Consider the following 27,980-nt stretch of genomic DNA (forward strand, 5'->3'; position numbering starts at 1 on the left):
ATTAGATCTTCCGTGTCTCTGTTGAGCTTCTTACTGGATGTCCTGTCCTTCTCCGAAAGGGGTGTGTTGAAGTCTCCTACTATAATTGTGGAGGTATCTATCTCGCTTTTCAGTTCTGTTAAAATTTGATTTATATATCTTGCAGCCCTGTCATTGGGTGCGTAAATATTTAATATGGTTATGTCTTCCTGATCAATTGTCCCTTTTATCATTATATAGTGTCCTTCTTTATCCTTTGTGGTGGATTTAAGTCTAAAGTCTATTTTGTCAGAAATTAATATTGCTACTCCTCTTCTTTTTTGCTTATTGTTTGCTTGATATACTTTTTTCCATCCTTTGAGTTTTAGTTTGTTTGTGTCTCTAAGTCTAAGGTGTGTCTCTTGTAGGCAGCATATAGATGGATCGTGTTTCTTTATCCAGTCTGTGACTCTCTGTCTCTTTATTGGTGCATTTAGTCCATTTACATTCAGGGTAATTATAGATAAATAAGTTTTTAGTGCTGTCATTTTGATGCCTTTTTATGTGTGTTGTTGACAATTTCATTTTTCCACATACTTTTTTGTGCTGAGGCGTTTTTCTTAGTAAATTGTGAGATCCTCACTTTCATAGTGTTTGACTTTATGTTAGTTGAGTCGTTACGTTTTTCTTCGTTTTTGTCTTGAGTTATAGAGTTGTTATACCTTTTTGTGGTTACCTCATTATATACCCCTATTTTTCTAAGTAAAAACCTAACTTGTATTGTTCTATATCGCCTTGTATCACTCTCCATATGGCAGTTCAATGCCTCCTGTATTTAGTCCCTCTTTTTGATTATTGTGATCTTTTACCTATTGACTTCCATGATTCCCTGTTATGTGTATTTTTTTTTTAATTAATCTTAATTTGTTTGTTTTTGTGATTTCCCTATTTGAGTTGATATCAGGACGTTCTGTTTTGTGACCTTGTGTTGTGCTGATATCTGATATTATTGGTTCTCTGACCAAACAATATCCTTTAGTATTTCTTGTAGCTTTGGTTTGGTTTTTGCAAATTCTCTAAACTTGTGTTTGTCTGTAAATATCTTAATTTCGCCTTCATATTTCAGAGAGAGTTTTGCTGGATATATGATCCTTGGTTGGCAGTTCTTCTCCTTCAGTGTTCTGTATATGTCGTCCCATTCCCTTCTTGCCTGCATGGTTTCTGCTGAGTAGTCAGAACATATTCTTATTGATTCTCCCTTGAAGGAAACCTTTCTTTTCTCCCTGGCTGCTTTTAAAATTTTCTGTTTATCTTTGGTTTTGGTGAGTTTGATGATAATATGTCTTGGTGTTTTTCTTTTTGGATCAATCTTAAATGGGGTTCGATGAGCATCTTGGATAGATATCCTTTCGTCTTTCATGATGTCAGGGAAGTTTTCTGTCAGAAGTTCTTCAACTATTTTCTCTGTGTTTTCTGTCCCCCCTCCCTGTTCTGGGACTCCAATCACCCGCAGGTTATCCTTCTTGATAGAGTCCCACATAATTCTTAGGGTTTCTTCATTTTTTTTAATTCTTTTATCTGATTTTTTTTCAGCTATGTTGGTGTTGATTCCCTGGTCCTCCAGATGTCCCAGTCTGCATTCTAATTGCTCGAGTCTGCTCCTCTGACTTCCTAGTGTGTTGTCTAATTCTGTTATTTTATTGGTAATCTTTTGGATTTCTACATGTTGTCTCTCTATGGATTCTTGCAACTTATTAATTTTTCCAGTATGTTCTTGAATAATCTTTTTGAGTTCTTCAACAGTTTTATCAGTGTGTTCCTTGGCTTTTTCTGCAGATATCCTAATTTCATTTGTGATATCATTAAGCATTCTGTAAATTAGTTTTTTATATTCTGTATCTGATAATTCCAAAATTGTATCTTCATTTGGGAAACATTTTGATTCTTTTGTTTGGGGAGTTGGAGAAGCTGTCACAGTCTGCTTCTTTAAGTGGTTTGATATGGATTGTTGTCTCCGAGCCATCACTGGGAAACTAGTTTTTCCAGAAAATCCGCTAAAAAAAAACTGCAGTCAGATCCCTATCAGAGTTCTCCCTCTGGCTCAGGCTATTCAGATGTTAATGAAGCCGCCTGGGGAGGGTGGGGGAGGGAACAGAGAGATAGGAGAGTAGCACCTCAGAATATAGCCAGAGTTGCTTGTCTTGCTTGGAAAGACTATTATATCTGAGATTCCCGCGGGCGCGTCGCCTATGTGTGCTGTCTGTGTGGAGATTGCCCCCGGGGGGTCTGGCCCGCTGGAGTCACGGTCAGATCCTCCGCTTCCAGCCCCACGCCCAGCGTCAAGGCTCCCCTACTGGGACGGTGCACTCTCGACTCCAAAATCAGTCGCTGCCTCCCGGGGACTTCTCGTCCCTCCAGCCGCGTGGCCGAGCCGCCCCCGTGAACCAGGTGGGCCCCCTCCCGGGGTTAGTTCAGATGGGTGGAGTAGCTCCCCGTGCTTGTGCCGCGACCGAGTGTCCCGGCTGGAACGCTGTTCTCCCCGCTCCAATACCAGTCGCTGCCTCCCGGGGACTTCTCCTACCGGCTGCGTCCCACGCCGCCCGCGCGACCCGGATGGTCACCTTCCCGGGGTTAGTTCAGGGGGTGGAGCAACTCTCCGTGTTTATGGCGTACCTGCGTGCAGTCCAAATCCCTGTGGGACGGTTCCCCGGCTCGGGTGCTGCTCTTTCTGCTCCAAGATCAGTCACTGCCTCCCGGGGACTTCTCCTAACGGCTGCGTCCCACGCCGCCCGTGGAACCGGCTAGTCCCCCTCCCGGGGTTAGTTCAGGGGGGTGGAGCAGGTCTCTGTGCTTGTGCCGTACCTGACTGGTATGCTGGCTCCAGGCTCTGGAAACAATCGCTGCTTCCCCGTATTAGTTCGTTCTCCGTCTCTAACTCTGTGTTTGTTGTTCAGGGTTCGTAGATTGTTATGTATGTGATCGATTCACTTGTTTTTCCGTGTCTTTGTTGTAAGAGGGATCCGAGGTAGCGTCTGCCTAGTCCGCCATCTTGGCTCCGCCTCCCTCAAAATTTCTTATACGTCTCTTCTTTTCTTTTATGAGGACTTTTTTTTTTAAATCGTACTTTAGATGAAGCTTTATAGAGCAAATTAGTTTCTCATTAAGCAATTAAAACATATATTATTTTGTGACATTGGTTGCCAACCACATGACCTGTCCACACTCTTCTCCACCGTCCGTTCTCCATTCTCAGCTTTCCTGTCCTCTCTTGCCTTCTCGTCCTTGCCCCTGGGCTGGTGCACCTATTTAGTCTCATATACATGGTTGAACCGCATGTGTTCTTATTTGATTTATGGGCCTGTCTAATCTTCGGCTAAGGTGTCAACTTCAGTAGCAACTTCAGTACTGAGTTAAAAGGGTCTCTGGGGGCCATACTCTCAGGATTTCTCCAGCCTCTGTCAGACCAGCAAATCAGGTTTTTTTTGTGTGTGTATGAGTCAGAGATTTGTGTTCTACATTTTTCTCTGTCCAGGACCCTTTATTGCAATCCTTGTCAGAGCAATCGGTGGCGGTAGCTGGGCATCATCCAGTTGTGCTGCACTCAGTCTGGTGGAAGCTGTGATAGTTGTGGTCCATTAGCTTTGGACTAATCTTTCCCTGTGTCTTTGATTTTCTTCATTCTCCCTTGCTCCAGACAGGATGAGACCAGTGGAGTATCTTAGATGGCCGCTCACAAGCTTTTTAAGACACTGGACACTACTCACCGAAGTAGGATGTAGAACATCCTCTTTATAAACTATGTTATGTCAATTGAGCTAGACGTTCCCTGAAGCCATGGTCCCCAGCCCTTAGCCCAGTAATTCAGTCCCTCAGGGAGTCTGGATGTGTCTATGAAGCTTCCATGACCTTGCCTTAGTCAAGTTGTGCCGGCTTCCCCAGTATTGTGTACTGTCTTACCCTTCACCAAAGTTATCACTTATGTATTGTCTAGTGTTTTTCCCTCCCCATCCCTCCCCTCCCTTGTAACCATAAAAGATTGTTGCTTTTCATGTGTAAACCTTTTCTATAAGGACATCTTTTATAGGATTAGGACCCACCCACCTCATGGTAAGCTAACTATCATGGATTGAATTATGTTCCCCCAAAAATCTGTATATCAACTTGGTTAGGCCATGATTCCCAGTATTGTATGGTTGTCCTCCATTTTGTGATTGTAATTTTATGTTGAGAGGGTTAGGGTGGGATTGTAACACTACTTTCACTCGGGTCCTTTAGACCCGGGGTCCCTGTGTGAAGACGTTCCTTGTCTGGGGAAACATTGATGAGAAGGCTGACAGAGAGACAAAGCCTTCCCCTGGAGCTGAAGCTTTGAATTTGGATTTGTAACCTACTAGACTGTGAGAAAATAAGTTTCCCTTTGTAAAAGCCATCCACTTGTGGTATTTCTGTTATGGTAGCACTAGATGACTAAGACAGAATTTGGTACCAGGAGTGGGGTACTGCCCTAACAGATACCTAAAATGTGGAAGCAGTTTTGAAACAGTGAATGGATAGAGTTGCAACAGCAGCAGAGGACCAGCAGGACAGAGAACCTGCAGCGGCAGAACCAGGAGACCAGCGTGAGATGAGCCGACCCAACCTGCGAAGCAAGAGAACTGAGTTCCTGTGTGCAGGAAGTTTCCTGGCAGAGTGGGGTGCCTCAGGGCACTTATTGGTGGAGCTACAGAGCTTTGGAACATTTGCCCCAGCAGGGCAGATGCAGGCATGAGGCCCAAGGAGCCGAGAGGCCAAGAAACCTGGAAACAGAAGCTGAGAGACAAGGAACACAAGAAGCTGAGCTGCCTCAGTCTCAAAAGTTATGGCCATGGCCTCGGGGGTTTCAAACTGTGGAGCCATGGCCTCAGGTGTTTCCAAGGGTGGAGATGCCACTCAGAAGAACTAGGAGAATCATGCACCTAAAGCTGAGGGAGCACAGTTGCTGTCCCAGTAAGCCTGAAAGGCAGAGCTGAAGCCCAGGGCTTAGGGGCCTACACTCAGAATCCAGAGAGTGTGGCCAATACCTAGAGGCTAGAGGGCAGGGTTATTGTGTAAACTGTCTCAGAGAACAGAGGGTTATTTTCAAAACTTTGAGAGTTAATGTAATGTGTTCTGCCGACTTGCTTGGTGCCTGTTATGCCTTCTTTCCCTCCAGTTTCTCCATTTGTAATGGAAATGTCTAGCTTGTGCCTTTTCTGCCATTGTACCTTTGGAAGCAGATAACTTGTGTTCTAGATTTCACAGATGAAGAGGAATTTTTGAATTTTGGACTTGATTTAGTACTTTTGCTATGCTATGATGGGATGAATATGTTTTGCAGGTTGCAAGCATGTGATTTTTGGGGGGCCAAAGGGTGGAATGCCATGGATTAAATTACATCCCCCCCAAAATGTGTGTATCAATTTAGTTAGGCTATGATTCCCAGTATTGTATGGTTGTCCTCCATTTTGTGATTGTAATTTTATGTTGAGAGGATTAGGGTGGGATTATAACGCCACCCTCACTCAGGTCACCTCCCTGATCCAAGGTAAAGGGAGTTTCCCTGGGATGTGGCCTGCACCACATTTTATCTCTCAAGAGATAAAAGGAAAGGGAAGCAAGCAGAGAGTTGGGGAGCTCATACCACCAAGAAATAAGCACCAGGAGCAGAGTGTGTCCTTTAGACCCAGGGTCCCTGAGTGAAGAGGCTTCTCGTCCAGGGAAACATTGCTGAGAAGGCTGACAGAGAGAGAAAGCCTTCCCTTGGAGCCAACGCCTTGAATTTGGACTTGTAACCTACGAGGCTGTGAGAAAATGAATTTCTCTTTTTTTGTTGTTGTTGTTTTATAACAACCATTTGATGATTTATAGTTTATTGACTATATGGTAGTAAAGTATGTTTCCAATTAGAGATAATATCCAAAATATTTAGCAATTGTTTTAAAAAGCAATAAAAATATTTAACAATTGTTTTACAAATCAATAAAAATATTTAGCAATATTTAACAGTTGTTTCTGCAACCAATCAAAATCTCTAACAATTGACAGGAATCAGTCAACCAGAACAAGACACCCCCCAATCAGAGCAGGGCCCAGCAACCCAGAATTTGGCTGAGTATCCCTGGGCTTCAGTTAATTCTTCCCTGTATTGTTAATCAGTTATTCTAATAACATGTATTTATGGTAAATTCTTTCAAGCATGGTGTTACTTCTTATTTCTAATATACAGGTAGTCCCCGACTTACAACGTATTCAAGTTATGATGAACCGTACTTACAACAGTCTTTTTTTTTTTTTTTGCACATCTTTCCTTAATAATATGTACTAAATACATCTTTGCAGCCTGTAATTTGCTGATGTTATCATTCTCAGATGTTCACTCAAAGATGTTCAGAGACAAAGATTGGGTTCATAAAGATAGGGACAATAAAAGACAATAATAATGAACACTTAAAAAAAAAAGAGATATTTAACTAATATCAGAACCGACTTATGACAGAGCCATTGGAACAGAACCTCATGTTAAGTCAGGATTACCTGTAGTCTGAATTTCTCTTTGTTAAAGCCATCCACTTGTGGTATTTCTGTTATGGCTGCACTAGATGACTAAGATCTACCTAATAACATGTCCAAAGACCATATTTCCAAACAAGGTCACATTCATGGGTACACAGGTTAGGACTTCAAAGTATCTTTTGGGGACACAATTCAACCCATTACAGAAGGCAATGGGCTATTCCATGTTGAGTGTGGAGAGGTAGATAGAGGTGTTGAGTAGGCAGGTGAGTACATGGGAGCTCCTCTTGCGAGAGGGGCCAGGGCTGGCGATACAGATTTGAAAGCCATTTGCACTTACAGGTGGTAGTTTAAGCCAATTTCATTTTTGAGGGGGAACAATGCCAGCCAGAACACCATTCCAGAAGCTCTTTCTCAGAAGCACAAAACAAAAAGCTTTCCAGATTCTATTTTTAACAGATTTTACTCACTAATATAACCAAACACCCACATGACATACAGGTCCATGAAATGTAATGTTCATATCAAATAAAAAGCTTAAAATGTTTATATGCATTTTAATATCTCCCAATAAATTAAAAATTATTTTTCTTAAGTCAGTAAAGCTTATACTTCCTTTCTTCTGCATCTGAGGGGAGGCCAGCCCATTCTACATCTGACACTACTGAGAACAAATGAAGAGAAAGGCTGGAGTGAAGGAAGCACCAGGAATGGTATTTATGATATTGTGTAGCATAAATTCCTCCCAATGTCTGTGAGTGCACTGAGGAACAGCTTCCGTTGCTCAAAGTGTATTTGTACCTCCTCTTTATCATTTAGGAGCCCTGGTGGCACACTGGTTAAAGCGATCAACTGCTAACCAAAAGCTCAGCGGTTCAAAATCACCAGGTTTCTCCACAGGAGAAAGATGTGGCAGTCTGTTTCCATAGAGATTTATAGCCTTGGAAACCCTGTGGGGTCGCTATATGTCACAATTGAGTTGACAGCAGTGGGTTCTTTATCACATCTCCTCTCTAAGTGTGCCACTCACGACCTGTTGCTATCAAGTCGATTCCGACTCATAGCAACCCTACAGGACAGAATAGAACTGCCTCATAGGGTTTCCAAGGAGTGTCTGGTGGATTCAAACTCCTGACCTTTTGGTTAGCAGCTGTAGCACTTAACCACTATGCCACCAGGGTTTCCGCTCACAGATACTGCAAAAGCGACATTCCTCCCTTAGTACCTGGCCTGCCCTTAACATTTGCAGGGCCTGGGGCAAAAGTATAAATGGAGGCCCAATTCCTCATGTCTAAGTGCTTAAAAATTATTAAACTAATAAAATGTTAAATAAAATATATTCTGTCCACCTACTTTAACAAATAACTTCCTAATGACCTGGAAGTCCAGGATCGGATTTAGAACTCAAAGGCTCCTTAGAGTTCCACGCTGGAAGGGGAAGCTACCTGCTCCAAAGCAAACACGAGAGGCCTCACATGGTGCATGTGGACACTCAGTGCACAGGGCCAAGTGCCAACCACGCTCCCCACAAACCACTGTCCCTGGGCCACACCAAGTCTGAGCACCACAGTGGCCCTCCAAAAACAGGTAAGAGGCTCACATAGCCCCTGGAGATGGTTCAAGAACATTTGGGCAGGGAGTTCTGGGATCTACATGAGGAGGGCACAAACTATGGATGGGTTTGTCCCCTCAGCCCTGCTGACTCCTCGCCCGGTGAGAAGGGACACAGTCGGAAGAGAGCCAGGGCCTAGGGCCCAGAGAAGGGCTCCTCTTGTCTGGGTGGATCTAAGTGGGGTGCTGGCCAACACTCATCCTAAAGACAGAGTCAGAGAGGTGGACTACAACATGGTCATGCTCAATGTGTGCACTTTCTTGTACAATACACTTTTCAGTTTTAGTTAAGTCATAGTGACCCCATTCATAATGGAACAAAACATTGCCTAGTCTTGTGCCATCCCCGTGATCAGTTGGGGATCTGATCTTTGTGATCCGTAGGGTTTTAATTGGCTAATTTTCATAAGTAGATGGCCAAGCCTTTCTTCCTAGCCTATCTTAGTCTGGAAGTGCTACTGAAACCAGTTCAGCACCATAGCAACAAGCAAGTTCCCACTGGCAGACGGGTAGTGGCTGCACACGAGGAGCATTGGCCAGGAATTGAACACGGGTCTCCAGCATGGAAGGTGAGAATTCTACCACTGAACTACACAGACGCTAAAATCCCCTCATTGCCCTTATAATGGAGCCCTGGTGGCACACTGATTAAGAGCTAACTAAAAGGTCGGCGATTGGAACCCACCAGCCACTCCTTGGAAACCTTATGGGGCATTCTACTCTGTCCTGTATTGTCGCTGTAAGTTGGAATCAAGACGATGGCAATGGTTTTTTTTTTTTTGGACCTTATAACAGGGAAACTTTCACCCTCCAAAATATGTATGGTAGCTTAAGACGTGTACTTAACGAAGCTGGTAAAACGGTCAATCACGTTACAAAAAAACTCAATCACGTTAAGAGCACGCAATTAAATTCTTGACCTTTCTTTTTGGTTTGTGTGAACAGATAGGCAATGACTAAGGGGTCACTGGTTCAAATGGAAGCTCACGGTGTTTTGATTAGAAGAGTGTTCAATCACTCAAGTTATAAGAACAACTTCATTATTCCATAGAAAGCTTTCCCTTTGTGAGAAATTATGCATGGTTGGGCCTGGCTTTACAAATTAATCTACTTGCTCATCTAAACACTTACTTACTGCTACAAAGTATTGTGTGTTGAATTGTGTCCTCCCCCAAAAAATATATGTTGTAAATCCTCACCTCTATGCCTGTCGTTATAATCCCATCTGGGAATGAGTTGTCTTTGTTATGTTAATAAGCCAGGGTTAGTGTAGGGTGTATCTTGAGTTAATCTCTTTTGAGATATAAACCGATTAAACACAACCTAGCAAGCAGAGACCGGGGAAGAGAGAAGCCAAGGCACATGAAGATCACCACAGAGCAGAAGCTCAGAAGAGACAATGACCTTCCTCCAGAGCCAACAGAGAGAGAAAGCCTTTTCTTAGAGCCAGCACACTGAATTTCGACTTCTAGCCTCGCAAACTATGAGAAAATAAATTTCTCTTTGTTAAAGCCATCCACTTGTGGTACTTCTGTTATAGCAGCAGTAGGTAACTAAGACACAAGGCAAGTGGGTGTGTATCCCACTTTCAGGACCAAGGGACTGCAATGGGAGAAAGTCTGGTACATGTACAGGAGCTTTGATTTGGGAGCTGAGAATTTTTCCATTGGCTGAAAGAGCTGGTTATCAGCTCATCTGCAGATGAGTCAGGAAGAGACACCTGAGTTAATAAAAAGGCTTTCATGAGTATTTTGCCCACACTGGTAGTGTTTTTTTTTTTTTTTTGGTAGTGGTTTAGTAGACAAGGAACCTTATTTCACCACTTTAGGACATCGCCAAATAACTTTAGGTCTTCTTAAGAAGAGATTCTGGAGATACCTTCAGATGGTTTCTTGAAACATACTTTAGCTGTTTTTGAATGCATTCACATCATTTTTTCCCACTTACATCATTTTGAGTGGGAATTATTTCTCAGCATCTGACCCTATTAGAGAAGTTGGTGAAACATAATAGTAGTCGTTGACATTTGCTAGCACGTACTTTGTGTCAGGCGCTGTTGAAAGTGCGTGTATTAACTCATTTAATCCTCTCAACAACTCTGTGAGGTAAACAAACAAACAAAACCTCGGTTGCTGTCGAGTCAGTTCCAACTCATAGTGACCCTATAGGTCAGAGTAGAACTGCCCCATAGGGTATCCAAGGAGCAGCTGGTGGATCCAAACTGCCAACCTTTTAGTTAGCAGCCGTAGCTCTTAATGACTGCACCACCAGGGCTCCATTTTATGGATGAGGAACCTTAGGTACAAAAGGTTAAGCAACTTTTCCAAAGTTGCACAGCTAAGAAAGCCAGAATTGAAACACATGAAATTCTGACATTCAAGGCCAAGCTTTTTAACCATTAGGCTATGTACTTTATAATCCTTTTTATTTATATAAGGTTTGTAGTAATGTCCCCTCTTTCATTCATGATTTTAGTAATTTGAATCTTTTTCCTTTTTTTCTTTTAGTTGGTCAGTCTAGGTTCAACGTTTATCAATTTTGTTGATCTTTTCAAAGAACCAAATTTGATTTTATTGATTTTCTCTATTGTTTTTCTATTCTCTATTTTGGTTCTAATCTTTATTATGTCCTTCCTTCTGCTTACTTAGGGTTTAGTTTGCTCTTCTTTATCTAGTTTCTTAAGATAGGAGGTTAAATTCTTGATTTGAGAGTTCTTCTCTTTAATATAGGTGTTTACAGCTACACATTTCCCTCTAAGCGCTGATTTATTTGCATCCCATAAGTTTTGGCATGGTGTGTTTTTGTTTTCATTTATCTCAAAGTATTTTCTAATTTCCTCTATGATTTCTTCTTTGACCTATTGGTTATTTAGGAGTCTGGTGTTTAATTTACATATATTTTTTGACTTCCCAAACTTCTTTCTGTTATTAACTTCTCATTTCATTCTGTCGTCATTGGAGAATATGCGTTGTATGGTTTCTGTTCTTTTAAATTTATTGAGACTTGTTTTATGGCCTAAAGTGTGGTCTATCCTAGAGTTATGTGTGCCCTTGGGGAAAATATGTATCCTGCTATTGTTCGGTGAGGTGCTAGATAGTTATTTGTTAGGGACAGCTGGTTTATAGTGTTGTTCAAGTCTTTTATTTCCATGGTGATATTCTGCCTAGTTGTATACATATTGAAAGATAGGTATAAAGTCTCCAGCTATTATAGTTAAACTGTGTATTTCTCCCTTCAATTCTGTTAGTTTTACATTTCATGTATTTTGCAACCGTGTTAAGTGCGTATGTATTTATAATTGACTCTTTTATCTATGTTATATATTTTAAATACACGTGTGTATTCCTTCCGTCTTCTTTCGATGCTTCCCATGTTGTCCAATATTTTGCCCATAGAATTCTTCAAAATTGCAACTCGAGCCTTGAATTTTTTCTTCAGTTCTTTCAGCTTGAGAAATCCAAACATGTTCTTCCCTTTTGGTTTTCTAACTCCAGGTCTTTGCACATTTCATTATAATACTTTATTCTGTCTTCTCCAGTCACCCTTTGAAATCTTCTGCTCAATTCTTTTACTTCATCATTTCTTCCACACCCTTTAGCTATCCTACATTCAAAATCAAATTTTAGAGTTTCTTCTGACATGTATTTTGGTCTTTTCTTTCTTTGCTGTCTTTTTAATGATCTTTTGCTTTCTTCATGTATGATGTCCTTGACGTCATTCACAACTCACCTGGTCTTCGGTCATTAGTGTTCAAAGCGTCAAATCTATTTTTAAGATGGTCTGTAAATTCAGGTGGGATATATGCAAGGTTGTATTTTAGCTCTCGCAGTCTTGCTCTAATTTTCTTCAGCTTCAACCTGAATTGCATATGAGCAATTGATGGTCTGATCCACAGCCAGCCCCTGGCCTTGTTCTGACTGATGATATTGAGCTTTTCCATCGACTCTTTCCACAGATGTAGTCGATTTGATTCCTGTGTATTCCATCTGGGGAGGTCCACACATATAGTCACCATTTATGTTGTTGAAAAAAGGTATTTGCAACGAAGAAGTCATTGCAAAATTCTATCATGTAATCTCCAGCACCATTTCTATCACCAAAGCCATATTTTCCAACTACTGATCCTTCTTGGTTTCCAACTTTCACATTCCAATCACCAGTAATTATCAATGCATCTCGATGGCATGTTTGCTCAGTTTCAGACTGCAGAAGTTGGTAAAAATCTATTTCTTCATCTTTGGCATTAGTGGTTTTAGTGTGGAAATTTGAGTAATAGTTGTATTAACTGGTCTTCCTTGTAGGCCTGTGGATATTATCCTATCACTGACAGCATTGTACTTCAGCATAGATCTTGAAACGTTCTTTTTGACAATGAATGTGATGCCCTTCCTCTTCGAATTGTCATTCCTGGAATAGTAAACCATATCTGATTTAAAATGGCCAATACCAGTCCATTTCAGCTCACTAATTCCTAGGATATCAATGTTTATGTGTTCCATTTCATTTTTGACAAGCTCCAATTTTCCTAGATTCATACTTCATAAATTCCACATTCTGATTATTAATGAATGTTTGCAGCTGTTTCTTTTCATTTTGAGTCATACCACATCAGCAAATGATGTTCCCAAAAGCTTTACTCCATCCACATCATTATGGTTGACACTACTTTGAGGAGCCGGCTCTTCCCCAGTCATATTTTGAATGACTTCCAACCTGAGGGGCTTACCTTCCAGCACTATATCAGAATGTTCTGCTGCTATTCATAAGGTTTTCATTGGCCAATTTTTTTCTGCCAGTGAATAAGAGTTCCAGGTCCTTCTTCCTAGTCTGTTTTAGTCTGGAAACTATGCTGAAACCTGTCCACCATGGGTGACCTTGCTGTATTTGAAATACTGGTGGCATAGCTTCCAGGATCATAGCAACACAAAAGCCGCCACAGTATGACAAACTGACAGACAAGTGGTAGAGCTAGATGGTAGACAAGCATTAACTTTGGTGAAATGTCTTAGTCATCTAGTGCTGTTGTAACAGAAATACCACAAGTAGGTGCTTTATATTTCCTCACAGTAAGGTATGCTAAAAGTCCAAATTCAGAGCATCAGCTCCAGGGGAAGGTTTTCTCTCTGTCTGCCTTCTCATCAATCTTCTCCAGACTAGGAGCTTCTCCCCGCAGGGACCCCAGGTCCAAAGGATGCCCTCTGCTCCTGGCACCACTTTCTTGGTGGTAGGAGATCCCCAGTGACTCTGCTCATTTCTTTCTTTTATATTTCAAGTGATTGCCTCAAGACACAATCCAATCTTGTAGATTGAGTCCTGCCTCACTAACACAACTGCCGTCCAATCTCCCTTATTAACATCATAGAGGCAGGATTTACAAGATACAGGAAAATCACACAATACTGGGAACCATAGCCCAGCCAAATTGATACACATGTTTTTTGGGGGGACGTAATTCAACCCATGACATGAAGGGAAAGACAACACACAATATAGGGGAAGTCAGCACAAGTTAACCAAGGCAAAGTCATAGAAGCTTCCTAGACACATCCAGACACCTTAAGGGACTGAGTTACTGAGGGTAACGGCTGGGGACCATGGTCTGGGAGGACATCGAGGTCAACTGGCATAACATAGTTCATAGTTCGTAGAAAATGTTCTACATCCTACTTTGGTGAGTAGCATCTGGGGTCTTAAAGGCTTGTGAATGGCCATCTAAGGTACATCTACTGGTCCCATCCCATCCAAAGCAAAGGATAAGGAAGAAAACCAAAGACGCAAGGAAAATACTAGTCCAAAGGACTAATGGACCACATGAACCACAGCCTCCACCAGTCTGAGCCCAGGAGAACTAGATGGTGCCCAGCTACCATCACCAACCCCTCTGACAGGGATCACAATAGAGAGTCCTAGACAGAGCCGGAGAAAACCGCAGAGCAAAATCCAAATTCACACAAAAAAAGACCAGACTTACTGGTTTGACAGAGACTGGAGGAATCCCTGAGACTATGGCTACCAAACACCCTGCTAACTCAGGACTGAAGCCGCTCCCAAAGACCACTTTTCAGCCAAAGATGAGACGGCCCTATAAAACAAGCAATAACACATGTCAGGAGCGTTCTTCTTAGTTCAACCAAGGATACGAGCCCAAATGGGCAACACCTGCCCAACAGCAAAGAGGAGAAGCCAGGAAGGAACAGGAAATCTGGATGAATGGACATGGGAACCCAGGGTATACAGCAAAAGGGAGAGAATACTGGCACATTGTAGGAATGAAACCAATGTCACAAACAATTTGCATATACATTTTTGAATGAGAAACTAATTTGCACTGTAAACTTTTACCAAAAACACAATAAAATTTAAAATAAAAGAAGGTAGCAATGGAAAATCACCTTTCTGTGTTTGCCTGTGGTCACACAATTCCCTTCTCCAAAGGCAACTGAGGTTATCAGCTTGTAGCCTAGATTTATTTTATGGAAGTATGAGCATATATGCATATTTGTTTTAATTAATTTTTTCCTTCACAAAATGGTAGGATACTATATACACTATTATCTATCTTGTTTTTTTTCCGTTAAAAAATACATCCTGGGCATCTTGCAAATTGATACTTAAAGATCTGACTCATTCTTTTTTGTACCTTCACAGCATTCCATTGCATGATGTATCACAATGTATTTAACAACCCTCCCCCCAGGAGGATATTTAGGCTGTCTCCAATCTTTGTTTTCAATCTTTTGCAATACAAACAATGCTGTAACAAATAGCCTTGTGTCCTCCTAACTTGGCAAGTGTGTGGGTGCATCTTTGGATCCATCCCTAGAAGAAAAATTGCAGGGTCCAGGGGTATGTACATTTGTCATTTTGATGGCTAATGACAAACTGTCTTCTTTTACCCTTTTACAACTGGGAATGTTTAAAATAAAGAACCTTATGTTTGTCTAACAAATTTAATGACAATATATTCCTAGGTATCTGATTTTGAAACAATTTAGAAGTAGTATTTGCTTTTCATTGTTTTTCTACTTTTAATTTTTAAAATTTTATAAGCTTTTATTTTTCTTGTAATTTTTAAATTCCCATCTTTATGGCAAATGATACTGGCTTTCCATTTGTAAAGTATTATAGCCTCCATTTAAATATATTTCTTTATGTTAGAAAAGATGGGTTGATTTAAAGAAAAATAGTATGTAAATGATAATATAGATGTTACACAGATCTGGCAAAAATTATGAGGGCTGTATCCTAATGGCTGGCCCCTCACACGACACAATTATTATTTGTTTAATTTTTGTTGATGTTTTTCTCCATAATGGAAAATCACTATCAACAAGATCTTCAATTGAGAAAAGGAATAAATGGCAAAGCAACAATACTACAGAAGCTGTTGTCTTCAGAAGCAGTCAGCAGATTGCCATTTTCTCTTTTGAGGTGAAAATGTTTTGTTTTTTTCTAAATTTTATTTATTTTGTTGTTGAGAATATACAGCAAAACTTACACCAATTCAACGGTTTCTGCAAGTACAGTTTAGTAACACTGATGACATTCTTCGAGTTGTGCAACCATTCTCACTCTCCTTTTCTGAGTTGTTCCTCCCTCATTAACATCTCAGTGCCCCCTAAGGTTCCTATCTAATCTTTCCAGTTGCTGTTGTCAGTTTGATCCCACACAGATGGTTGAGGGTCTAATGTTTTTAGCTCATCTCTCTTAGATGGAAGCCAGAAACTTGGGGACCCAACAGTGAGAGTCAATTCAAAATAAATAAATTGAAATAATTAAAATCAGACAGTCCCAAAACACTAGGCTTCCTGCTAACAGGAAGACAGCAAGCAGCTTTCAGGGAGGTCTAGACTAGCTCCTTGGAAACCCTATGGGGCAGTTCTACTCTGTCTTCTAGGGTCGCTATGAGTCGGAATTGACTCGACGGCACTGGCCCCCTTTTTTTTTTTTAGACTTGATTCCTGTGCTATAACTACACTTTTTTTAAAAAAAAACTTTTGTTAGATTCAGCCTGTCTCTCATCCATTTTGTACATTGTTGGGGCAAATTTTAGTCAGGGCTATCTCCTCGGGCCCACCCTGTTTGTGACTGGGCATATAGCATTTTCTGATGTAGAAATGAATTGGATGAAAACTATGTTAAATATTTAACTAAGCCAGCATTCTCCAGGGATGGTCAACAGAAAAGAGTTTTGTAGTACTTCATTTAATATTACTCAGAAAAAGCGTCCAATGATTAAATGCTTGTGAAACCTTGAGCCAAATAACTTTCTTTACTGCAGGCCTTCTCAGAGCATTTATCATGCTCTTTGGCCATAGAAACGTACCCACAGAACATCTCAAAGGACTGGTATTCCATGGACCAGGATTTCAGTGGCACTAGCCTAGTCGAAACATAGTTAGGAAAGTGAAATTTGGCCTAAATCAGAAAATGCATTACCAAAGCTAAAAAAAAAAAACCAAAACCCCAAAACCAAACCTATTGTCACTGAGTCGATTCCAACTCATAGCAACTGTGATGGTTAAGATTGTGTGTCATCTTGGCTGGGCCGTGATCCTCAGTGTTTATATGTGATCACCCCCATGATGGGATCTGCTGTGAGTCGCCAATCAGTTGAAAGGGAGTTTCCTTGGGCATGTGGCCTGCATGCGAATATAAATGGACGTTCTGGCTATTGCCTGCTCTGGATCCTGCAGCTGCCTCTTGTACACCTGACCTCTGATTCTTGGAATTTGAACTAGCAGCTTACCTGCCGATCTTGGGATTCATAAATCTTCACAGCCTGTGGACAAGAGCCCTGCTCTCTGACCTGCCAATCTTGGGTTGACCAACCCCTGTGGCTGAATCACGGGAAGCCTCTATCCTGATCCACCGACTTGGGACTTTCCAGCCTCTACAATCATGTGAGCTGTTTCCTTGATATAAATCTCTCTCTATATATATTTATATGATTTACTGGTTTTGCTTCTCTAGAGAACTCAACCTAAGACAGCGACCAAAGCTAAATATAGAGATAATTGGGATTACCTATTTTTTGCACATTATACATATGAAGATAAATTCCACTTATCAGGCACCTACTATGTACCAGCCATTGTTCTGGTATCTCATTGAATGAAACTTCATAACAGGTCTGCAAAGAAAGTCTTTTTTTTTTTTTAATCTTTATTTATAGAAATAAGGATCAGAACAATAAGTAACTTGGTTCATTCATTCAACAAATGTTTATTAAGTGCCTATTAAGTGCTAGGACTCCACACTGGCTCCACAGTCCTGATGACCTCCATCCAGACTGGGTACCTATAATCAAGAGTGAGTATTACTGGAAAAAAGACAAACCAAACCCAGCAGAGCTCCCATCATATCCTTGGGAGGCATGTGACATGGTGTCTAAGAGCCTGGGCTTTAGAGTCTGAATTGCCCACGATCTCAACTTTTGCATCTGAAAAATGGGGCTAGAGAGGGTGCCGTACATCACAGGGATGTTGTTGAGGTCAAGCGAGGTCACACAGAGAACATGCTTTGCACAAAGCTTGGCACATGGACTCAACAAATGTCAACTTGACCTGTGGGTCAAGACATGAGAAAATCAAGTGTCCAAACTGCCTAAGAAATCATTCGTGCCCTCATCAATCCAAGTGACCAAGAGGGGGAGGGAGAGGAGGAGAAACAGAAGGAAATTTGAGGTTAAACAACACTCTGACCATATTTAATATCACTGAGCTGTACATATGAAGATTGTTGAAATGGGCAATGTTTTGTTACCTATATATTTACCACACACACACACACAAAGTTTGATTTTCTAGCTGAATCAATTTGGGGGTGGTGGTGATGTTGCAGAGTTAATTTCAGTGTAAAACACAACTCCCCAGATGGAGATGCCAGCTCACCAGGGCCAGAGATGGTGGGAGGTCAGAATTGCTTTCCTGTGGGGAAAACATTTCTGGGAGGGAGCACAGGGCATTGAGAAGGCCACATGGAATTGTAAAGCATGAGAAGCCTGATGCTAGAATTGGAAAATCACAACAGGGACTTGGTTTATTCCTCTTTAAAGGCTCTGATGAGTCCCGTTGACTATTCAATCTTAATAAAAGAATGGACATAGGCAATGACAAGAACTTTGTAATGGATGCGTCAGACTGATAACACCAGAATCCCTGGGTGAATCTGAACTTTACTGAGACCACCAGACACTATGTGCCTCCTGAGGTGACATGATAGGAAGAGCCCAGATCTGCCTATGAACAATTTTTCAAGGAAAAATTTGAACCCAACTCCAGTCAATCTCTAGGCTTAATTTTATGAGAAACAAAAAGATAACAGGACATGATAAATGACATCATAAAGATGCAATCAGCCAAACCCGCAGTGAAAGAAACTCTATGGGACAAATGGCCTGGTTTCCTCAACAAATAAATGGCATAAATAAATGGGAGTGATGGTAGAGAGGGGACTTGTTAAAGATTTAATGGTAATTGTAGGTGTGATAACAGTATTATATTAGGTTTTTGTTTGAGTAGTTATTGATTAGAGATAAACCTGGAAGTATTTGCAGGTGAAATAATACGTCGTCTGAAATTTGCTTTAAAACGCTCTATTTCTTTATCCAGCTAAAACAAACAATTAAATAAAATTGGGGTGAGGGGGTAACTCGAGACAACAGTGGGGAAATGTGAACAATGGTTGAAGATGGGCGTTGAGTACATGGGGGTTCATTGCCCTTTTTTTGACATTTGTGTATGTTTGAATTTTTCCCCAAAAAATGTAATTTAAAAAAATCTTGAAAGCTGAACTGAAGAGTTTTCTGAGTTCAGATTTCAGAAATTCCTGTCTCAGTGCTGCTGCATTCCCATGACAGCCCAGGCATCTCCTCCCCACAGTCATGGAGAGCGAAGGCCGCCCCCCTCATGCGACCATAAAGCTGTCTGTTTGGCACGCTGCACTGGCTTTGATAACGTCGGACAGTCTACAAAGCTAATTGAATTATTAGACTCAAAGCTGTGAGATGGCCCAGTTTACATGACAAGAGTCCCCCTTCCAACACTATAGCAACTAAGCGAATTCCCCTTGAGGTTAGAATTAGTCTTCTGGAGTTGTTCCCAATTAGGAGTTGTTCCTAATCACGTTAGGCCTCTGATAAAGAGTTCCCAATTTGCTTCTCACACTTCACTAGTGGTAAAGTTGTTTGCTTGCTCTTAGCACAAACAGATGGAGGTGGAGGCAGCTCGGCTTGGAAGGGCCTGCTATTTGACTTAAGGTGTCCAGTTAGTGGGGTCCCTATTGAATTAATAGAAACTTCAAAACAAACAAACAAATCCAAACCTGTTGCCGTCAAGTTGATTCCAATTCATAACAACCCTACAGTACAGAACAGAACTGCCCATAGGGTTTCCAAGAAGTAGCTGGTGGCTTCAAACTGTGGACCTTTTGATTAGCAGCGATGGCTCTTAACCACTGTGCCACCAGGGCTCCAATAGGGACTTAGTTCTCTCTTATTCTGAAGTTCATGCTCTTAATGTCTAAATTGAAGCATTTTACCTCTAAATTGAACAAGGAAGGCCTTCTTTGTTTCTTTCTTGGTTTGTTTTCCTTTCCATTTTGTCTGGGAATGTGTCATGCCCTCTACTAAGCCTGGGTATCAAGAGACTGAAACAGTGATACCACCTTAAGAGACTGGGCCTCTGTGGTCAACGCAGGAGGTGCTGCCTAACTGGATAACCAGTGTCTCTACTACCTTCCAGCTCATTTCCAAAACCGTGGTAAGTGAGCCTTGTCAGCAAGAGGCTGGGCCCTACAGACTAGATTCACACTTCCTGAAAAGTAAACAGAAATTATGAGCTATCAATCACTGGGCACCTTGCCTAAAAACAGAGAAATGACTCAGAAACTGTGGAAGGGAAGAGAAAACCTGAGATGTCAAAACACTTAGAAGGCAAATAGCTCTCTCACCTGTTTAGCAGAAGCCTCCCTAAGAAGTAAGCATAGAGCCAGGGATTTGGGGAAGTCTCTGAGAGTTTTTTTTTTTTTTCTGAGAGTCACTATCAGAAGAGAGTTTGATGTTAGTGAACACAAGAAACTTAGGGTCTGTGAGGAACCACCAACCACCATCCCTATCTTCCCCAAAACCTCCTGCAGTCTGGAGGCCAGATCTAGCCTAAGCTTGATTTTGTTGGTATTGTTACAAAGGAGTAGAATTCGCAAGGCCATGGGGAGTGGGCCTGTTGACCATTTGTGAGCCATGATTGGCAGCTGTGTGGCCAATGTAGAGCAAATGGGGACAGTCAAGTTCACAGCTTAATGTGGACTCTGACCAGTCCTGCCTTTAAACTCACCAGCCCCCTCTTTCCAGCTAAATCTTGGATGTCAATGAGTCGTTTTGCTTGCCGCACTGTGCCTTGATAAGCTTTCCTTGTTCTGTCTCTCCCCATCCATCTCTCAGTCTTAGAATCGGTGTTTGAAGACCAGAATGATGTTGTCTAGTATCGTTTTGTTTTTTTTTTTTTAGTATCGTTTCACTGTACAGATGATGAAACAGGGGCCCAGACCCCCAAGAGTGGAGGGTTATGTCCTGTCTCTTGACTCCCATCAGAAAGCTTTTCCGCTCTTCCACACTGCCTTCCCTCCCTCTGACCTCTTCTGCCTTCCTTTCAATCCTCTTTCCCTTCTTCTGTCACCTCTCAGTCTTTCACTAACCACAGCATGGCACTGAAGTACAATGAGTAGTCACGTGCCATATTTTTTAAAATAAGATCTTTGTTCCCTTGCTCTTATTTATCTTTTAAAAAAACTTTTCTGTTCTTGTTTTTAGAAGTAGGCAAGTTAGTCACTATTCAATGGGGAAAAAATCCTCCAAATTTAAATCCTTAAAAAAAAAACAAAACCTTTAAGTTTTAAAAGTAATCATTATTCAATAAAAAAAATCTTGGGAATACCATTAAAGAGTTAAATGGGAAGAGATTATCAAATTCCTCTAATTCTACCAGCCAAAAATAACCATCATTAACATCCTAGTCTATAGCTTTCCTGTACATTTTCTGTTTATATATATACGCAAAATTATATATACATAAAAACTGATTGCTGCCACATCAATTACTATTCACAGGACAGTGCAGAACTGCCCCATAGGGTTTCCAAGGAGCAGCTGTTGGATTCGAATTGCCGCCTTTTGGTTAGCAGCAGAGCTTTTAACCACTATACCATCAGGGCTCACAATATACATACAGTGATTCAATCTGTCCTTGAATTTCCTTTAAAGCCCACCCGTCAGTTACATAACCTTGTCTGACCTTCATGTCTTTGACACGTACTCCAATTACCAGGTTACCTGGCAGAACAACCCTGCACCAGAGGGCATACTTAGGAGAGCTTCCACAAACTATAAGATCTAGTCTCCAAGAGTAGCAAGTGGTTGTTTACAGCCAAATACACCCTCCTGTTCCCGTGACTCTGCACTTCTTTTTAGTAGGAGAAAGTTTAGAAACTGCTTATTAGACAACCACGCACAGCTTCAAAGGTGCGACAGGGGTGGCTGGGGTGGTAGTTAGGAGGCAGATTCCAACTCAGTATCATACCTTCTAGGTCTTGACAGTTTCCAAAGTGCTTTCACGTGCATGATCTAAGTTGATTCTCACCAGCGTCCCAGGAGGTAGGAAGCACGTGTAGCCTTATCCTGGTTTTAAAGGCTCAGAGAATACAAGATCAGTACTCCGTTCAGAGAAATACTTCATTCTTCCTTCTTTGCAGACCACGAAAACCAGTGTAAAGCAACTCTGTCCACATGGCAGGTGGAACATAGCTGTCAGAGCCTTAGGGAGGCTGGCTTTCTTGGTTACAATTCCATATTCCTGAGTAAGGAACTCTGCGGAGTTTGGCTGTCTTTTCTTGGTTCAGTCAGCTATAGCCAAGGGTAGCGTCATGACTATTTAATCATTAAACCAATATGTGGTGAATATCTCTTCTCTGCCAGATGTAGGTAAATTGTGACAGGTAACATTTGTTGAGTGCTCACTATGTACTAAGTGCTATTCTGAACCCTTGATATATTTTGATTCATGTTGTTTTCACAAGAGCTTTTGTGGTAGGTGTTATTAGCATGCCCATTTTACAGATGAAGTAAACTAAGGCACAGGGAGGTTATGTGACTTGCTCATTGTCTAGTAGGATAGGAACCCAGGCAACTCAGTTCCAGAGGCCATGCACTGAAACACTGCACTTCACTGCCTCTACTAGAATGAGGGTAATATGAAGTGCATGATGAGGGGCTACAAACAGGGGGGATGGGGATCAGGAATGCTTCTCCAAGAGGCACCTAAGACCTAAGAGGCAAGGAAAGGAGGGAAGGCTTCGAGCCAATATGACAAACTGAGCAGATAAAGGAAGCCCCCTTTTCCTTTAAAAATATAGAGATATTGGATAAAATATAACAACAAAAATTAATACATATCTAAGTTCAAAAGGGAGAAATAAAAATCTCCAATTTTGGAAGTGAAAAGAGAACTCAAAGTCAGAATGGTGAGCAGAGGTTAAAGACAAGAGGCCCAGTGGGGCACTGGGGCAAGATACATGCCTTCAGGGTAGGGTTTCCTGCCCATGCAGGGAGGGTGTTAAGACTGCAGGTACCTAAATAGCAGGTTACCTCAAAAAGTAAAGAATGTCACCCTTGAGTGCTGCACTCTTTTAAAAAATTATATATGTGAGTCCTGCAATCTCAATTCTAGGAATATATCCTAGAGAAATAAGACCTGTTATACAAATAGACATATGCACACCCATGTTCACTGCAGCATTATTTACCATAACAAACAAATGGAAACAAACTAAGTGCCCATCAACAGATGAATGGATAAATAAACTATGGTACATACACACATGGACTACTACCCAATGATAAAGAATGATGAATCTGTGAAACATCTCAAAACATGGATGAATCTGGAGGGCATTATGCTGAGTGAAATAAGCCTATCACAAAAGGACAAATATTATATGAGACCACTATTATAAAAACTCAAGAAAAGGTTTACACACAGGGGAAAAAAAAAATCTTTGATGGTTACGAGGGATGGGAAGAGGGGAAACCACTAACTAGATAGTAGGCAAGTGTTAGCTTTGGTGAAGGGAAAGACAACACACAATATAGGGGAAGTCAGCACAACTTAACCAAGGCAAAGACATAGAAGCTTCCTAAAACCAAAAAAACCAAGCCCGTTGCCATCGAGTAGATTCTGACTCATAGCGACCCGATAGGACAGAGGAGAACTGCCCCTAGAGTTTCCAAGGAGTGCATGGTGGATTCAAACTGCTGACCTTTTGGTTAGCAGCTGTAGCTCTTAACCACTACGCCACCAGGGTTTCCAGAAGCTTCCTAGACACATCCAAACACTTTGAGGGACTGAGTTACTGGGGCTGAAGGTTGAGGGCCATAGTCACAGGGGACATATAGGTCAATTGGCGTAATACAGTTCATAAAGAAAATGTTCTACATCTTACTTTGGTGAGTAGCATCTGGGATCTTAAAAGATTGCAAGCTGCCATCTAAGATACAAGTATTGGTCCCCTCCCCTTTGGAGCAAAGGTGAATGAGGAAAATCAAAGACATAGGGAAAATATTAGTCCAAGGGACAAGTGGACCACTTGAACCACGTAGCCTCTACCAGCCTGAGCTCAGAAGAACTAGATGGTGCCTTGTACCACCACCGACCACTCTAATAGGGATCACAATAGAGGGTTCTGGACAGAGTGGAAGAAAAATGCAGAACAAAATTCAAATTCACAAAAAAAGACTAGACTTACTTGTCTGACAGAGACTGGAGGAACCCCCAAGACTATGGTCCCCGGACACCCTGCTAACTCAGAACTGAATCCACTCCCGAAGTCCACCATTCAGCCAAAGATTAGACAGGCCTATAAAACAAACAATAATGCAGATGAGGAACAGGCTTCTTAGTTCAATCAAGTATACAAAATCAAATGGGCAACACCTGCCCAAAAGCAAACAAGAGAAGGCAGGAAGGGACAGGAAAACTGGGTGAATGGACACGTTGAGCCTGGGGTGAAAAGGGAAAAGGGGAGAGTGCGGACACATTGCGGGGATTGCAAAAATGTCACAAAAAAAATTGTGTATAAATTTTTGAATGAGAAATTAATTTGCACTGTAAACTTTCACCTAAAGCACAAACACACACACACACACACACACACACAAATCTATATGAGACCAAATGGACCACACCTACTCTAAAGCACAGATGAGAAATTGGCAGGGGCAAGGTGGGGGGCTGTGAGACTATGTTAATGGGAGTGAAACAACAAGAACAGAAATAATGAGAATGCTGTCGCAATGTGAAGAATGTAACCAATGTCACTGAACATTATGTGTAGAAATTGTTGAATAAGAACATGTATTGCTGTGTATATTTTCACCAAAAATACAATAAAATACACACACACACACACAAAAAAAAGACTGCAAGTCCCATTTGTGACGAGAAGCTAGAATCCTTGCTGAAAATTGGAAACAGAGAAGCAGCTGCCCTGACTGGAAATGGTAATGAGCCCAGGGATGTGTCCCAGAAATGGGATGACAGACTTGTGCCATAGGTGGAAACAGAGTCACTCTGAGAAGATCAGACCCTAGAGCCTGGGCTCTGGGTGGGTGTAGTCTCCATATTCACACTGTTCATATTTTAGGGAAGCCTGAACCAAAAAACTAACCTGAAATCTTCCCTGGAATAAGTGAAATCTTCAGAAATGGCAAAGGCAGAAGCAAAACTACTCCCAAGGCACCCTTCTACAACCAGGACCTGCTCAGGGTCTTCATGGAAAACCACTTTTACTAAAAATAAGTTCATGGTAAAAAAAAAAAAAAAAGTTAGAAAGCCCATGAGAAAACCCAGGGCAATGAGGGATAACCAGCCAATTCAATCTACACCTGGAGAATGACAAATAATAGAATAATTTGAAAGCATCTATAAAAAATGATGACAAAGAATGTCCAAGGGCCATGTGCAACAGCCAGAACACACACACACACATACTCACACTCCATATACACCCATGCATACACTCTCTCACACACACCCACACATACACACATCCTTGCAGTTTTGGAGGAACCAAAAGAAAGTCAGTGTAGTGCATGAGAAGGAGCCCTGGTGGTACAGTGGTTAAAGCATTTGGCTGCTAACTGAAAGGTCGGTGGTTTGAACCCACCAGCCGCTCTGCGGGAGAAAGATGTGGTGGTCTGCTTCCATAAAATTACAACCTAGGCATAAACAGAATACAAAACATTACTTAAAATGATGAAGAGAAACCAGATAACTGGGAGCTTCTAAAAATCAAACGCCTATGCTCATCTAAAGACTTCACCAAAAGAGTAAAAAGACCACCTACAGACTGGGAAAAAATTTTCAGCTACGACATCTCTGACCAGTGCCTGATCTCTAAAATTGACATGATTCTGCTAAAACTCAACCACAAAAAGACAAACAACCCAGTTAAAAATTGGGCAAAGGATATGAACAGGCACTTCACTAAAGAAGACATTCAGGCGGCTAACAGATATATGAGGAAATGCTCTCGATCATTAGCCATTAGAGAAATGCAAATTAAAACTACAATGAGATTCCATCTCACTCCAACAAGGCTGGCATTAATCCAAAACATACAAAATAATAAATGTTGGAGAGGCTGTGGAGCGATTGGAACACTTATACACTGCTGGTGGGAATGTCAAATGGTACAACCACTTTGGAAATCAATTTGACGTTTCCTTAAAAAGCTAGAAATAGAACTACCATGTGACCCAGCAGTCCCACTCCTTGGAATACATCCTAGAGAAATAAGAGCCTTTACACGAACAGATATATGCACACCCATGTTTATTGCAGCACTGTTTACAATAGCAAAAAGATGGAAGCAACCAAGGTGCCCCCCAACAGATGAATAGATAAATAAATTATGCTATGTTCACCCAATGGAATATTACGCATCGATAAAGAACAGTGATGAATCTGTGAAACATTACATAACATGGAGGAACCTGGAATGCATTATGCTGAGTGAAATTAGTCAGTTGCAAAAGGACAAATATTGTATAAGACCACTATTATAAGATCTTAAGGAATAGTTTAAACTGAGAAGAACACATTCTTTTGTGGGTATGAGGGGGGGAGGGAGAGACGGTGGGAGAGGTGTATTTACTAGTTAGATAGTAGGTAAGAACTGCTTTAGGTGAAGTGAAGGACAACACTCAGTACAGGGGAGGTCGGCACAACTGGACTAAACCAAAAGCAGTTTCCTGAATACACTGAATGCTTCAAAGGTCAGCGAAGCAGGGGCAGGGGTTTGGGGACCATGGTTTCAGGGGACATCTAAGTCAATTGGCAAAATAAAATCTATTAAGCAAACATTCTGCATCCCACTTTGAAGTGTGGCGTCTGGGGTCTTAAACACTAGCAAGCGGCCATCTAAGATGCATCAATGAGTCTCAACCCCCCCCTGGATCAAAGGAGAATGAAGAATACCAAGGACACAAGGTAATTACGAGCCCAGGAGACAGAAAGGGCTACATGAACTAGAGACTACATCATCCTGAGACCAGAAGAACTAGATGGTGTCCGGCCACAACCGATGACTGCCCTGACAGTGAACACAACAGAGAAACCCTGAGGCAGCAGGAGAACAGTGGGATGTAGACCCCAAATTCTCATAAAAAGACCAGACTTAATGGTCTGACTGAGACTAGAAGGACCCCGGTGCTCATGGCCCACCAGACCTTCTGTTGGCCCAGGACAGGAACCGCTCCTGAAGCCAACTCGTCAGACATGGATTGGACTGGACAATGAGTTGGAGAGAGATGCTGATGAGGAGTGAGCTACTTGTAACAGGTGGACACTTGCGACTATGTTGGCATCTCCTGTCTGGAGAGGAGATGGGAGGGTAGAGGGGGTTAGAAGCTGGCACAATTGTCAGGAAAAGAGAGGCTGGAAGGAGGGAGCAGGCTGTCTCATTAGGGGGAGAGTAATTGGGAGTATGTTTTTTTTTTTTTTTTTAGTAAGGTGTAGATAAGTTTATAAGTGAGAGACTGACTTGATTTGTAAACTTTAACTTAAAGTACAATAAAAATTATTTAAAAAAAAATTACAACCTAGGAAACCCTATGGGGCAGTTCTACTCCGTCCTATCATGTTGCTGTTGAGTCGGAATTGACTCTAAGGCAATGGGAACTGGCATCGCATAAAGAAAAGGTGTGAAGGTAGTACAAGATAAGGCTGGAGAGGAAGAGGGGCAGCTCACTCAGGACCTGAAAACATTTTAACTCTGTTTATCCCTTGTATTACTTTCTTGTGTCTGCCTTGACAAATTAGCACAAATTTGGTGGCTAAAAACAACAGGAATGTATTCTCTTACGGTCCCAGAAGTCTGAAATCAAGGTGTCAGCAGAGAATCCTCGCTTGCCTCTTCTAGCTCCTGCGGCTCCAGGGGTTCCTTGACTTGTGGCTGCATAACTCCAGTTTCTGTTCCATCTTCACATGGCCTTCTCTGTGTGCATTTTCCTCTCCTGTCTGTTATTAGAATACTTGTCGTTGGATTTAGAGCCCAGCTGGGTAATCTAGAATGAGCTCATCTCAAGATCTTTTAATTTAATTACATCTGCAGTGACCATTTTTCCAAGTAAGGTAACACTCATAGGGTCTAGGTATTAAGATGTGGAGGTATCTTTTTGGGCATCACATTTCAACCTACTACATCTCTCTTCCTTCTTTTACTTTGTTGTTGTCATTAGTTATCTTTTTTTTAATCTGATGAGACATTATTACCATTGTTTCATACAGTCAGAGTCTGTTTAGATTTACCCACAAAATAATTTTTTG

Source organism: Elephas maximus, chromosome 15, assembly GCF_024166365.1.
Source record: "Elephas maximus indicus isolate mEleMax1 chromosome 15, mEleMax1 primary haplotype, whole genome shotgun sequence".
NCBI lineage: Eukaryota > Metazoa > Chordata > Mammalia > Proboscidea > Elephantidae > Elephas > Elephas maximus.